The following is a 13,026-nucleotide window of genomic DNA, read 5'->3' on the forward strand; positions in this document are numbered from 1 at the left end:
TGCTGAGCCTTGGCCTGGCTGCACGGTCCTCCACCACTCCAGATCTTGAATTTCCCAAGATCAGTGGCCATGCACTGAATGCTGACTTGAAGCTGGGTAAAAGGAAGAACTGATCATGTAGAAGCATCTAGGAAGGGCATCAAGGGCTAAGCAGGAGGGGGATGCCTGGCATCACTGTGGAAGGAGGATGTGGGTGAAGTAGATGGCTGGAGCCCCTGTCAGGTCAGCCTTATGGAGGCCGGAAAGCTGGTGGCTGGCCCAGGGGACTGGTGGTCTCAGTTTACGCAGGGAACAGGGGTCAGCTAGCCAGAATGGGATTTCTCCCTGAAGTATTCCTTGTGGGTATGGACAACTCTGTCCGCTCTGAGACCCCTCTGCCCAGACCCTGCTGAAGGGCTCACTAAATGGCCACAGCAAGTGGAGGGACAGAGTATCCCGGAGAAGCCAGTGTGCTGGGGAGAAGTGCTTACACACTGCTGGATGTGGTTTCCAAGGCGGCCAGGCCCAGGGCTGTGACGGGGGGGGGGGGGGGGGGGGCGGCTCCTCAGGAGGAACTCTGGACACAAAAGGCTGAGAGTATGAGGAGAGACCGAGTCTTGGGCAAATAAGGCAAAGAGCTACCCTGGACGAAGGTAGCCTAGCTTGTCGTGGATGTGGATGCCGTGTGTGCAGGTGGCAGAATGTTGCTGGTGGATAATTCTGGTTGCACCACAGACAAGCCTGTCCAAAAGTGGGTGGCCTTTGGTTCCTGAGAGTCCTGCCTTCATTATTCTGTGGCTTTGTGGTCTGGTGCCGTGTAGGGATACTGGGCAAAGGCCCTGTCCCGGGGCTAGGCAGAGAACCCCAGAGAGTCAGCAGGCACCCTCAAGGACGGCAGTTGGCCTCGAGGTGGGCTGAGGAGGGGTTCCATGTTGCCCTGCATTAGTAATGCCGGGGTAGTGTGGGGCAAGGCAGCCTGCTTCCTCGTCTCCAGAGTTTTCTCTTCTTTCCAGATGGCTGTTTGTTTGCTCCCCTGTTCTAGGTGCTTCTCAGCCCTCTGAGTTATATAGTTGGAGGGGATCCTTCCTGCTTGGGTTTTCCCCCAGGTCCTCTCTACCTGGGTCTCAGATCCCTAGGTCCCCCCTTGGGTCCGCCTTGCCTGGTCCTTTCTCTTGGTTTCCTCCTGCCTGAGTTCTTCACTGCTCAGTCTCCCCCCGCCGTCCCCCCTTCCTGGGTCCTCCCTGCCAGGTCCTCTCCCTGCCCTCCCCCCAGTATCTTCCCTGGATTCTCCTGCCTGGCTTCTCTCCGCATGGTGGCTGGGCTTTCTCCAGTCAGCGTTTTCCTCACCTGGCTTCTCAGGGTGTCTAAAGGCAGATGGATGGCCTTGCCTGTGTGTAGTAGATGCAGTGGGAGTGTGGAGCTGGAGCTGCAGCAGGTGTATTGTATTGTTTGGCTAGGTTGGCTGGGTGGGGCTTCTGGGGGCCTGTTGGCCAAGTGTGTTCTTTTCTCTAGGGTTGGATCTGTCAGCTCACAGCCTAGGTGGGGCCTCATTGTCTGCACCTCACTCCGAAGCCTGCTCTCCCTTCATACCTGAGCTGATGTTTCTTGTTTCTTTAGTCTGTCATTGTGGAATTGGACCATTTATAGCCCTTGACTTTTTGTTTTGGGGCTGTAGGAGGCTAGAGAGGTAGTGCTGCCTAGACACTGTCCCAGGGGCTGTCTTTGCCATTGAGGGTACCTCTCTGGACTCCATCCCTCCCCCCAGATACTAGCAAGTACTGATACTTTGGGAGGAGTTGCCAGAGGACTGCCTTCAAGAAGGGTGGGAGGTAGGACTGAGGTTGGGGAGCCCAAGAAGCTCAGGCTGGTGGGAGGAGGGTGTGGCAGAGAAGTGAGAGGGCAAGGGATGGAAAAGGGAAGGGGTAGGAGGCAGGAGAGAGATGGAGGACAGGTTCTTCTTGGCTCAGGACCAAACCCTCCATCTGTATCTTTGCCCTGATTGCTGCTGTGCCCTGTCCCTAAATATGCCGCGCGCGCGCGCGTGTGTGTGTGTGTGTGTGTGTGTGTGTGTGTGTGTGTGTGTGTGTGTGTGTGTGTGTGTGTGTGTGTGTGTGTGTGTGTGTGTGTGTGTGTGTGTGTGTGTGTGTGTGTGTGTGTGTGGTGTCTTACATAAGCCCTGCACTTACGATTAAGTGTGGCCTGGCCTTCCTGCCAGCTTTAGGAAGCAATTACCTTCTTGGTGAGTTGGTGACCGTGGGGTAAATGAGAAGATGGGATCCATCTTAGATCATCTTTAAGGGGGTAAGGCTCCTTCCTCACTGCCCTCAGGATCCATTTATTAGATGTGAAGCTGAGTACCTACTGGTGGCTAGATGATGGGCGGGGATTGGGTAGACACAGGAAGTGGAGGACTGGGGAAGGCATGGTCCAGGGTATTGAGGAGTGAGTTATCGTGGGTGTGAGAGGGCTGTGGCTCAGGAGGCCTTGGGTGTGGGGAGACGTGTAGACTTGGAAGCGTGCAGGATAGAGCTGCAGAAGATTGTGGAGCAGAAGTATGAGATTGCCCGACTGGTTCTGGTGCAGGGAGGGACGGGAGGGACAGGGCAGCATCGCAGGCAGGAGCTGAGGACTTGGGTGCGCAGTGCCCACACCCACGCCCTGCAGGGCTGGTGTTCTACATCCACTATGCAGGCAGGTTGGCGATCCAGGGTGTGTAGTTCTGACCCTTGGTGTAGAAGATGAGCACGAGCACTGCCATGTCTGGAGAAGGCACATGGGGGCAGGTGCCAGCTGTTGGATGGGGAGGCTAGCAGAGGAACGGTAGCACCCTGGTAACCTTGAGGGCGTAGGGTGCAGAGGGGAGGAGAGGGCCATACATAATTAGGGTGTGGCTTTCAAATGGGGATCCTACAGATTGGCGCGGCAGAGCAAGTCTCATGAGTGTGGATGAGGCCTGTCTGGGAGCCCAGCTAGGACCCGCTGACCACCAGCTAGAGTAGAGGAAAACAAAGTCAGCCTCCAGTGCTCTTGCCTGGTGTCATGCACACTGAGCCGCGCTCTTCAGGCGGTGGCTTCCCTCATGGGACCTGCTTCATGGGTCTCTGATGGACTCAGGCACACACACTGAGTTGTAGGCTGGCTGGCCCACCCACAGGGGGCAGTTCCTAGTGCCCTTGCAGGCATGTGCAGGGTGCGGTGTCTCTGGTTCTCCAGATGAGCGTGCACGCAGGGGTTTTAGTGAAACATCTGTAGAATGCTGGAGTGCTGTATGGGCTCAGGGGACCCAGAGCCCCCCTCTCACCCTCCCCTGCAGAGCTGGCAGAGGAGTGACTCCACCCCAGATCCCTCTGGCTTTGGGGCGATGTTGATCTTTGATTCCTGTCGCATATAGCTTTGCATTTACAAACCACCTTCCCCAGACACAGCTCTTGGCGGGCAGACGCTTCTGATGTTGATGGAGGGAAAGGGTGGCATGGGAGGAAGAGTGGTTGGGGGGTCTCGCCTGGAGCAGTCTTCTGAGAGTTGGTGCTTGCTCTTGGAGTGTCACCTGTGTCTGGAGGAGGAATTCCAGGTTGTTAGAGTAGGTGGTTGTTTCTGTGATTTTTGCCATTTTTTGGTGTGATTGAAATTTGATAGTGTTTATTTATGTTCTGTGACATTCTTACCGTGGAAACTAGGGCCACTTTTCTTATGGCAAAGCCTGATTTGTTCCAAGCCAACTGATGTGCCTTGGGGTTTGTGGCAGGAGCTCTGTACTGGCAGAGGAGGGCCGGGCTGCCTGCCACAGTGTCTTGGGCAAGTGTCCCTTCTGCAAAGGCCCCCCCTTGTTGTGTGGGCTCCTGAGTGCATGGGATCTGGGCTTGTTTTAGACGGAGGGAGGTGAGGCCAGTGTGGTGGGGCTTGGCTCCTGGAGCCTGCAGGCCTTCCTCTAGTGGCCTTCTAGAGAAGGGGGTGAGCAGGGAGCGTGGGGTCTAGGGCACTGTGGATTGCCAGTCTTAGTCACTGTGGCTCGCATTAGCGCTAACATCACCAGCGATGTTGAGTTGCTAAGAAGAGCATGCTGGTGGACGGGCAGCCTGGCGACTGCCATGGCGTCTGCGTGACTGTGTCTGGGGAAAGGTCTCCTAGGATGAATAGCCGGACCCACAGAGCAGAAAAATGAGTGGATTAAGAGAAAACTTGTGTAGGTGACAGACATTGTTAAGGAGATGAAAAGGCAAGCTCAGGGACGTGGAGAAAACATTTATATCCTCACAATGAGCTTGCATCTAGAACACGCAAAGGGCCTTTGTACATGTTAGGAGGACACAGGTCTTTTTATTTAAGAGTTGAAGGTTTAGAAATGGGAAGATGCAAAAGTGGGCAGTAAGCGTGTGAAGTCTCTCACATTGTTAAGGGAAGTGCCAGTTAAACCCCAGAGGGATGCCATGCAGGTTGTATTGGCCATGCATGTGGTTCTCCACCCTGCTAATGAGGACGTCTGAGTCTGAGAGTAAAGGCCAAATGTAGGGCTGGCTTACCAGAGCCAGCAGTCCTGCTCCCAGGAGAAAGGGAACTCACATTCCCGTGGGACTCTTCATTGAGAGTCCCAAGGAGTGGTGAGAGGAGAGGCAGAGCTGGGTGCCTGCCGCGTGCAGAAGGAGTGTGTTCTGACACAGTCAGCAGCGATGCCAGTGACAGCCAAGTGAGAGGCCAGGCAGGAAGGCATGTATTTACATGAGTCTGTCTGTTCCCCAGAGAGCCTAGAAAAAGCTAAACTAGGAGATAGATGTATAGTTCAAAACACTTTCTTGCTTAACATGTGTGAGGCCCTGAGTTCCAATACCTGTAACGCATGCATGCACGCAGAGCTAAATTATTGCAGTCTACACCGGGGCTGGTACAGTGTAACTTCAGGGGACTTTGTGAATAGCCAGGGACATTAGCATCTTAATTGCAATGGTGGTCACCTAGCTGATTATGCCCAGCTCATCAGATTATATGCTTAAAATGGGTGAGATTATTTTTATAAACTGTATTTCACTGAAGTTTTACTGAGGGTCATAGTATCTTAGGAGGAAAGGTGATTGATCCTAGCTGTGGGCAAGTTTGGGGTTTTTTGTTTACTGATTGCATTGAATCCCAGGAGCCTGCCATTTTTATTTTTTTATTTTTTATTTTTTATTTATTTATTTATTTTGGTCCGGTCATGGGCCTGAACTCTGGGCCTGGGCACTGTCCCTCAGCTCTTCAGCTCAAGGCTAGCACTCTACCACTTGAGCCACAGCGCCACTTCTGGCTTTTTTTTTTTTTTTTCCTGCTTATGTGGTGCTGAGGAATTGAATCCAGGGCCTCATGCATGCAAGGCAAGTGCTCTACCACTGAGCCACCTTCCCAGCCCGAGCCTGCCATTTTTAAACCTAGAGGTCAGAGGTTGGTCTAACCACCTGGCTTTTTGAAACAGCCTCACTCTGTTGGGTCTGAAGCTGGTTGCACATCTTTTCTGTCTTAATTTCCTGAGAGTCAGTGTTGAAAAGTCTGTGTAAGAGGCAAAGGAGAGTGTCAGTTGTGTTTATAAATAAGTTTTCTAGCTGGGCGCTGGTGGCTCACATGTGTAATCCTAGCTACTCAGGAGGCTGAGATCTGAGGATTTCAGTTGGAAGCCAGCTAGGGCAGAAAAGATCCTGGGACTCTTTATCTCCAGTTAATCATTCAAAAACCAGAAGTGGAGCTGAGGCTTAACATGGTAGAGTACTTGCCTTGAGCAAAAGAACTCAGGGACAGCACCCAGGCCCTGAGTTCAAGCCCTACAACCTACAAAAGAAAGAAGTTTTTGGTCTCCAATAGGAGTGTGGATCAGCAGACACACACCAGGACCTGCTGGTTCCCTGGGAGTCAGTTCCATCTTCATTTGTTCAAATGGAAGCATTTGTCTTGTGTGTTTCCTGTGGAAGATGTCCTAGGTCTGATTTCCCCTCTGGGTTTCTTGGTTCCAGTAGTGACCATTACTGTAATTCCCTCCTTCCTTCCTCCTCATCTCTCTCTTCCCACTTCCCTCCCTCCTCTTTCTTTTGTTGGTCATGGGGGCTCGAATTCAGGGCCTGGGCATTGTCTTGAGCTTTTTTCACTCAAGGCTGGCACTCCACTTTGAGCCACAGCACCACTTTCTTGGTTTTCTGGTGGTTAATTGGAGATAAGAGTCTCACAGACTTTCCTGCTGGTGCTGGCTTTGAACTGCCTTCCTCAGATCTCAGCCTCCTGAGTAGCTAGGATTACAGGCGTGAGCCAGCAGTGCCCGACTTTATTTATTTATTGATTTATTTTTACAAATAGGACTTTTTGTCACTATTAAAAGTAGGAATTTTAAATGGATTCTTGGACTTGTTGATTCATTCAAACTTTGACACTGTTCTTGTCCCTAGTAGCTTTTCTAGAATTATGACCCTTCACCATGAAGCTCCCTGAGTTTTCTCTGTTCAAACATGGACTTCTTCAGCGGTTTTACCTTTCTAACGAGGCAACATGTGTCAACAGCCTGCAGGCTTTTTCTGGTGTCTCAATGCTGTCTAGAATCTACTTAACTACTTATTTCGAGTCATTTGTCTATGCTTCTGGGGTCATGATTTCCATCATCTTCCAGATTTATGGAACCTCTTGGTATGAACATAGTAGGTTTTGTATATCTGGTGTTGACATTAAAAAAATAATAAAACCAGGGCTGGGAAGGTGGCTCAGTGGTAGAGCGCTTGTCTTGCATGCATGAGGCCCTGGGTTCCATTCCTCAGCACCACATAAGCAAAAAGAAAAAAGCCGAAGTGGCGCTGTGGCTCAAGTGGTAGAGCGCTAGCCTTGAGCTGAAGAGCTGAGGGACAGCGCTCAGGCCCAGAGTTCAGGCCCACGACTGGATCCAAAAAAAAATAAAAATAAAAATAAAACCAGTACAGAACAGAAGCAGCACATAACCGTCTGTATAGATGTCTTGACATCAGAGCTTCAATCATGGTCTGACACTTTTTGACCATGGAACACATTTTTTTAGGAGTAAGATCTGTGCTATGGAAGTCAGGCAATTTTTGCCCTGAACATTCTCAGTAATAAACTTGAATTTTCTAAATGCAAATTCATTCTGCATATCAGCAATGCTCACTTCAAACATGCCCCTGAGGCCATCAGATGTAGTTTTGGTTCCTTTCCTTGACTCCTGTGACTAGTGCTTTCCCACTATTTCTTATATTGGACATGGCTAGTGTTTTCACAGCATACTAGTCTGTCTTAGAAGATACATCAACCGCTTTATCCTTAGCCTCTTTTTGCTTGCTTTTGAAGGCACTTGTTTTTGCCTATCACTGTGGTGCTGTTGAGAGTGAAAAAGGGCATTTATTTAATTAACATTGTGTTTGACATGGAAGATCTCAGAAGTAAAGACAAAATGACCTGTGAAAACTTTTTTTTTTTTTTCTTTTGCCTGTTTTGGGGCTTGAACACAGGGCCTGGGCACTGTCCCTGAGCTTCTTTTGCTCAAGGCTAGCACTCTATCACTTGAGCCACAGCACCACTTCTGGCTTTTTGTCCTTAGGTGGTGCTGAGGAATTGAACCCAGAGCGTCATGCATTCAAGGCCAAGCACTCTACTACTGAGCCACCTTCCTAGCCCTGAATCCAGGGCTTTATGTTAGGCAATTCTACCCCTAAGCCACATTCTCAGCCCTGGGAAAGCTGAGTTTTTTTTTTTTTTTTTTTTTTTTTGGGTCTGGTCATGGGGCCTGAACTCTGGGCCTGGGTGTTGTCCCTCAGCTCTTCAGCTCAAGGCTAGCGCTCTACCACTTGAGCCACAGCGCCACTTCCAGCTTTTTTCTTTTTGACTATGTGGTGCTAAGGAATGGAACCCAGGGCCTCAGGTATGCAAGGCAAGCGCTCTACCACTGAGCCACCTTCCCAGCCCCGGAAAGCTGAGTCTTTAAGGAGCACTTTTAATTAGTGTTCTGTAGTTCCTTCTCCCTAGTGATATTTTATCATTATTATTTTTGTTCTTAAGCAATCCCCTCAGGTTGTTTTTTTGTACGTGTGTATGTGTAAAAACAAGCAAATATATACAATCATGCACATAAATTTGATTGATTGATTATTGATTGATTTAGTGTGCTGGTCCTGGGGCTTGAACTCAGAGTCTGGGTACTATCCCTGATTTTTGTGTGCACGAGTGTTCTACTAATTAGTGTTCTACTAATTGAGCCATAGCTCCACTTCTGGCTCTTGGTGGTTAATTGGAAATAAGAGTTTCATGGACTTTCCTGCCCAGGCTGGCTTTGAACTTCATTCCTTAAATCTTAGCCTCCTAAAAGCCAAGCGCTGGTGGCTCACGCTTGTAATCCTAGCTACTTAGGAGGCTGAGATCTGAGGATCGTGATTCAAAGCCAGCCCGGGCAGGAAAAGTCTGTGAGACTCTTCAGTAAATCACCAGAAAACTGGAAGTGGCGCTGTGGCTCAAGTGGTGGAACGCTAGCCTTGAGCTGAAGAGCTGAGGCCCAGAGTTCAAGCTCCACAACCAACCGTTCCCCCCCCCCCCCCCAAAAAAAAGGTCTTAGCCTCCTGAGTAGCTAGGATTATAGGTGTGAGCTACCAGTGCATGGCTTGTTTTATTATTATTATTTTTCTTGTTGGTCATGGGGCCCGAACTCTGGGACTGGGCACTGTCCCTCTAGCACTCTACCACTTGAGCCACAGCGCCACTTCTGGCTTTTCCTGCTTATGTGGTGCTAAGGAATGGAACCCAGGGCCTCATGCATGCAAGGCAAGCAGTCTACCACTGAGCCACCTTCCCATCCCTGGCTTGTTTTATTTTTGAGAGAAGATCTCAGTGTGTGGGACAGGCTGGCCTTGAACCTGTGAACCTGTGATTCTCCTACCTTACCACCTAGATCCTGGGTCATGTGCTCTTTATGATTTCTTTTCTAACACCAAAGCTATTATACATATTAATTTGCACCTTGGTTTTTCTTTTTTCTGAACTCGGAGATCACCATCCAGTGGAATTTTCATTGAAATACTTTAAATTTAATACGTAGTATACTTTGAAAAGAAATTACTTTGAATAGTCTTATCTTTCTGTAGAATCTCAACTCTACAACTTAAAATTATATTTTGGAAGGACAGAGTTAAAAATATACTTTTCTTTACCAAGGTAGAAGGCATGTAATAAGTTAGTTTTGCCTGGGCCATCTGGGTGGAGATGAGTCAGTTTTCCAAGAGAGGTTGGTGGCTTCATGCTTTTACTTAGCCTTTTTTTTGTTGGTCGTGGGGGGGTATGAACTCTGGGCTTGGGGCACTGTCCCTGCGCTCTTCAGCTCAAGGCAAGCGATTGTAGATAAGAGTTTCTTGGGCCTGTGTGGACTAGCTTCAAACCGCAGTCCTCAGATCTCAGTCTCCCCAGTAGCTAGGATTATAGACATAATTCCAACATCCCACTTGTTGGAGTGGTTGTCGTTTTTAGTCTGTTTTGTGGTAAGCCATGGTACACTCCTCTCTTGTGACACCTTGTAAGTTCAGGTTGGTGGTAGCTTGCTGTTTTCTTTCTTAGGGTGTTTTTGGCTTTGGTGAGAATTGCAGAAGCTTGCCAGTTTTCACCTCCTTATAGCACCTTGTATCACCAGGCTTCTCTCCTTCTTCAAGTCCTACAGTGAGGGAGAAACTCATTCTGTGTGCCCACTGCTGCTTGTGGTGGCTTTCTGGTGATTGGATCTTATCTGTCTGCCAGTTTTCTTTGTATTGTTTCTTCCTTACCAGTTTGTAGTTCCTCCTGCCTGTGACTACCCTTCAGAGTCATGTGTGGTTTTACTCTAAAGTTTTAGTGGTGTGCACGTGCTGGTACTAGACCTTGAATCAGGCGATGTCCCTTAGCTTTTTCACTCAAGGCTGGAATTCTACAACTTGAACCCCAACTCCAACTCTTTTGGCTTTTTGGTAGTTATTTGGAGGTAAGAGTCTCATGGACTTTCTTGTGCAGGCTGGCTTGATCCTGAGCTCAGCCTCCTGAGTAGCTGGGATTATAAGATAGGTTTGAGCCACCAACACCTGGCTAAAAGTTTTTTTCTTCTACTTTAAGCCTTTAGTCTTCCTGGTACCGGACCTGAGGATGCTGTGGACAGGGGTCCTATGTTCACTTTTCTCCACTTGTGAACAGGGTCCTGGCATTGTCCTATTCTTATTTGCCTCCCTGGCTGGCTTCATGGTAATGGTGTTTGAGGTGTGTGGCTCTGAAGGACCTTCATCAGTGCTGTGTTCTTAGTTGATGTACTCTTCCCCTTGTATGTTGACTGGGTCTGTGTTGGTGCTGCTGTTGGCATTTTGTTCTTGTTCATGAACTTTGGAGCTAACCCTTTCAAATATGGGAAGTTCTTTGTAGGATATTGTGGTTGGTATGCTGTTGATCTGTTTTTGGGAGAATTGACATTGACTGTATAGAGTAGTAGCTCTGTATCCTTGAATATAGTTTATTACTCAATTTAGTTAGGCCTTGTGCAACATTTTTCAGTTAGTTTTTTTTTTTTTTTGTTGTTTATTTCACCTGTCCTGGGGCTTGAGCTCTGGGCCTGGGCCTGTCCTTGAGCTTCTTTTGCTCAAAGCTAGCACTCTATTCCTTGGGCTAAAGCGCCACTTCCAGCTTTTTCTGAGTATGTGGTACTGAGGAATCGAACCCAGAGCTTCATGTATATGAGGCAAGCACTCTACCACTAAGCCACATTCCCAGCCCTCAGTTAAGTTTTATATATTTTTTCCAAGTGGGTCTTGTGCATATTTTGTTAGATTTGTTCTGGGGGTATTCTTGAGTTTATTGTTGTTACTGCTTCCCACAACCCAGACCCTCACATGTGCCAGGCACACTAGTCTACACTGCTTCCCACAACTCAGACCCTCACATGTGCTAGGCACACTAGCCCACACTGCTTCCCACAACCCCTGGTGGGTTTTTTTTCTGGTGGGTCTGGGTCTTGAATTCAGGACTTGAGCACTGAACCTGATCTTTTTTGTTCAAGGCCATCACTCTACCACTTTAGCTACAGTCCCATTTCTGGCTTTCTGGGTAGTTAATTGGAGATAAGAGTTCACAGACTTTCCTTCCTGGGCTGGCTTTGAACTGTGATCTTCAGATCTCAGCCTCCTGAGTAGTTAGGATTATAGGTGTGGGCTAACTATTAGTGGTTTTTTTTTTTTTTTGACAAAAATGCATTTCTAATTTTTTCATGATGGTGTTTTAATTACAGTTGAATTTTGGGTATTAATTTCATGTCTAGCCTTCTTACTAAACTGAAGAATTACATGTAGACAATCCTTTTATATTCAGTTGGTAATGATTGGGCTTCATTCACATTTTTGCTTCCATTCTCCATTCCTCTGGTGTATTAGGCTACATCTCTTCTCTCTGTGTTGGTAGAAGTGGGGGTGACCAGTAGCCTTGACCTGTTCTAGATTTCAAAGGAAATGCTTGTAATGACTTATTTTTAGATGAGTTACTACAGATGTTGTCGTTGGAGTAGTGAGGTTTCTTTTGTACCTTCTCTTCCTGCCTCCCATTCTCCCACCACCTCTCTCCCTTCTGCCCGCCCCTGTTTGCCTGGTGCTGGGCTTGCACTCCGGTGTCACTTGGCTTACTTCACTCAGGGCTGGCACTCTACCACTGGAGCCGCAATTCCACTTCTGATTTTTTTTGCTGGTTAATTGAAGCTAAGTGTTTCATGGACTTTTCTGCCTGTACTAGCTTAGAACAATAATCCTCAGATCTCAGCTTCCTGAGTAGCTAGGATGATGGGAGTGGTCCACCAGCAAAACGGCTTTTAAAAAAATTAATCACTGTTATTATTATTATTAAGTAGTTGCACAAAAGGGCTATAGTCCAATAAGTCAGGTCATGATTGTAATGCTTCTTGGTCGGTGTCACCCTTCCTTGGCTCTCTTCTGTTTCCCCTCCCACCCCACCCTCAAGTTACAGAGTAGCACGTAGTACAACATAGAACATAATAACTGCATGTGCTCACCCCTCCTCCACTCCTGTGCCCCCCCCTTTTTTTTGGGTCCGGTCATGGGGCCTGAACTCTGGGCCTGGGCGCTGTCCCTCAGCCCTTCAGCTCAAGGCTGGCGCTCTACCACTTGAGCCACAGCGCCACTTCCGGCTTTTTTCTTTTTGCTTATGTGGTGCTGAGGAATCGAACCCAGGGCCTCAGGCATGCAAGGCAAGCGCTCTACCACTGAGCCACCTTCCCAGCCCTCCTGCGCCCCCTTTTGCACAGCCATCTCGCTCCCCTTCTCTTTCTCTCTCAGATAGGATTTCACTGTGTAGCTTAGGCTGGCTTGGAATTTGCTATGTAGCCCACACTAGCATTGAAATCAAGATTCTCCTTGCCCAGCTTTCCACATGCTGTGATTACCCATTCCTTATTTTCTAGACTTTTTTTGAAGGGTGGGCAGGTGGATGTTATTTGTGAAGAGCTTCATTGTACCTTCATGTCACTTACCAGGGCCCCTCACCAGTGCTGTACCTGACCTTACCTGCTGCATGTCTGTCTGCATGCCCCCTGGAGGGCTCCAGGGCCATCACTTGAGCTGAGGCTTTGGGGGGGTTGATGGTGGTGGTGGTGGAGCGTCTCTCAAGGCCTCTTTGTCTCAAGCTGCCTTTTCAGTGTGCCCTTGGCCTTTCCTTTGTCTGCCTCTCATCCTAACAGCCAAGACTCACTCTTCCTGCTTGTGGGTCCTCAGACAAAGCCAGTAACAGAGCCCTGGCAGCAGAGCTGCTCTTTTTTCCTAGCGTTGCCCGAGACATGTGATCCATGGCGTTTATTGGCAGCAGCATTGGTTGGGTACAAAGGTAGCACTAGGAGGGCATGCCACACCCATGCGTGTTTCTGATATTTGGTGCTGGAGTCTGGCCAGTGCCTACAAACAGCAGGTGCCCATGAGTGTGTGGCACTGAATGAACTTGTGTTGAATGCTGTTTCTGCCCTGGCCGTGTCCTCACTAGTGAAGTTGCCAGGTAGCTGAGATTTTTCTTCACGTCCTTTAAGATATATTTCACCCA

The 13,026-nt window shown here is 48.7% G+C and overlaps 1 protein-coding gene across 1 annotated transcript in view; it reads left to right on the forward strand.

Moving 5' to 3' along the window:
* The window catches only part of LOC138815752 (transcription initiation factor TFIID subunit 4-like), a 68,698-nt gene that overhangs the window by 17,961 nt on the left and 37,711 nt on the right, over positions 1-13,026 (forward strand). The window lies entirely within an intron of this gene.

The sequence above is a fragment of the Dipodomys merriami genome, unplaced genomic scaffold (assembly GCF_024711535.1).
Source record: "Dipodomys merriami isolate MVZ:Mamm:240054 unplaced genomic scaffold, mDipMer1.0.p SCAF_665, whole genome shotgun sequence".
Taxonomy (NCBI): Eukaryota; Metazoa; Chordata; class Mammalia; order Rodentia; family Heteromyidae; genus Dipodomys; species Dipodomys merriami.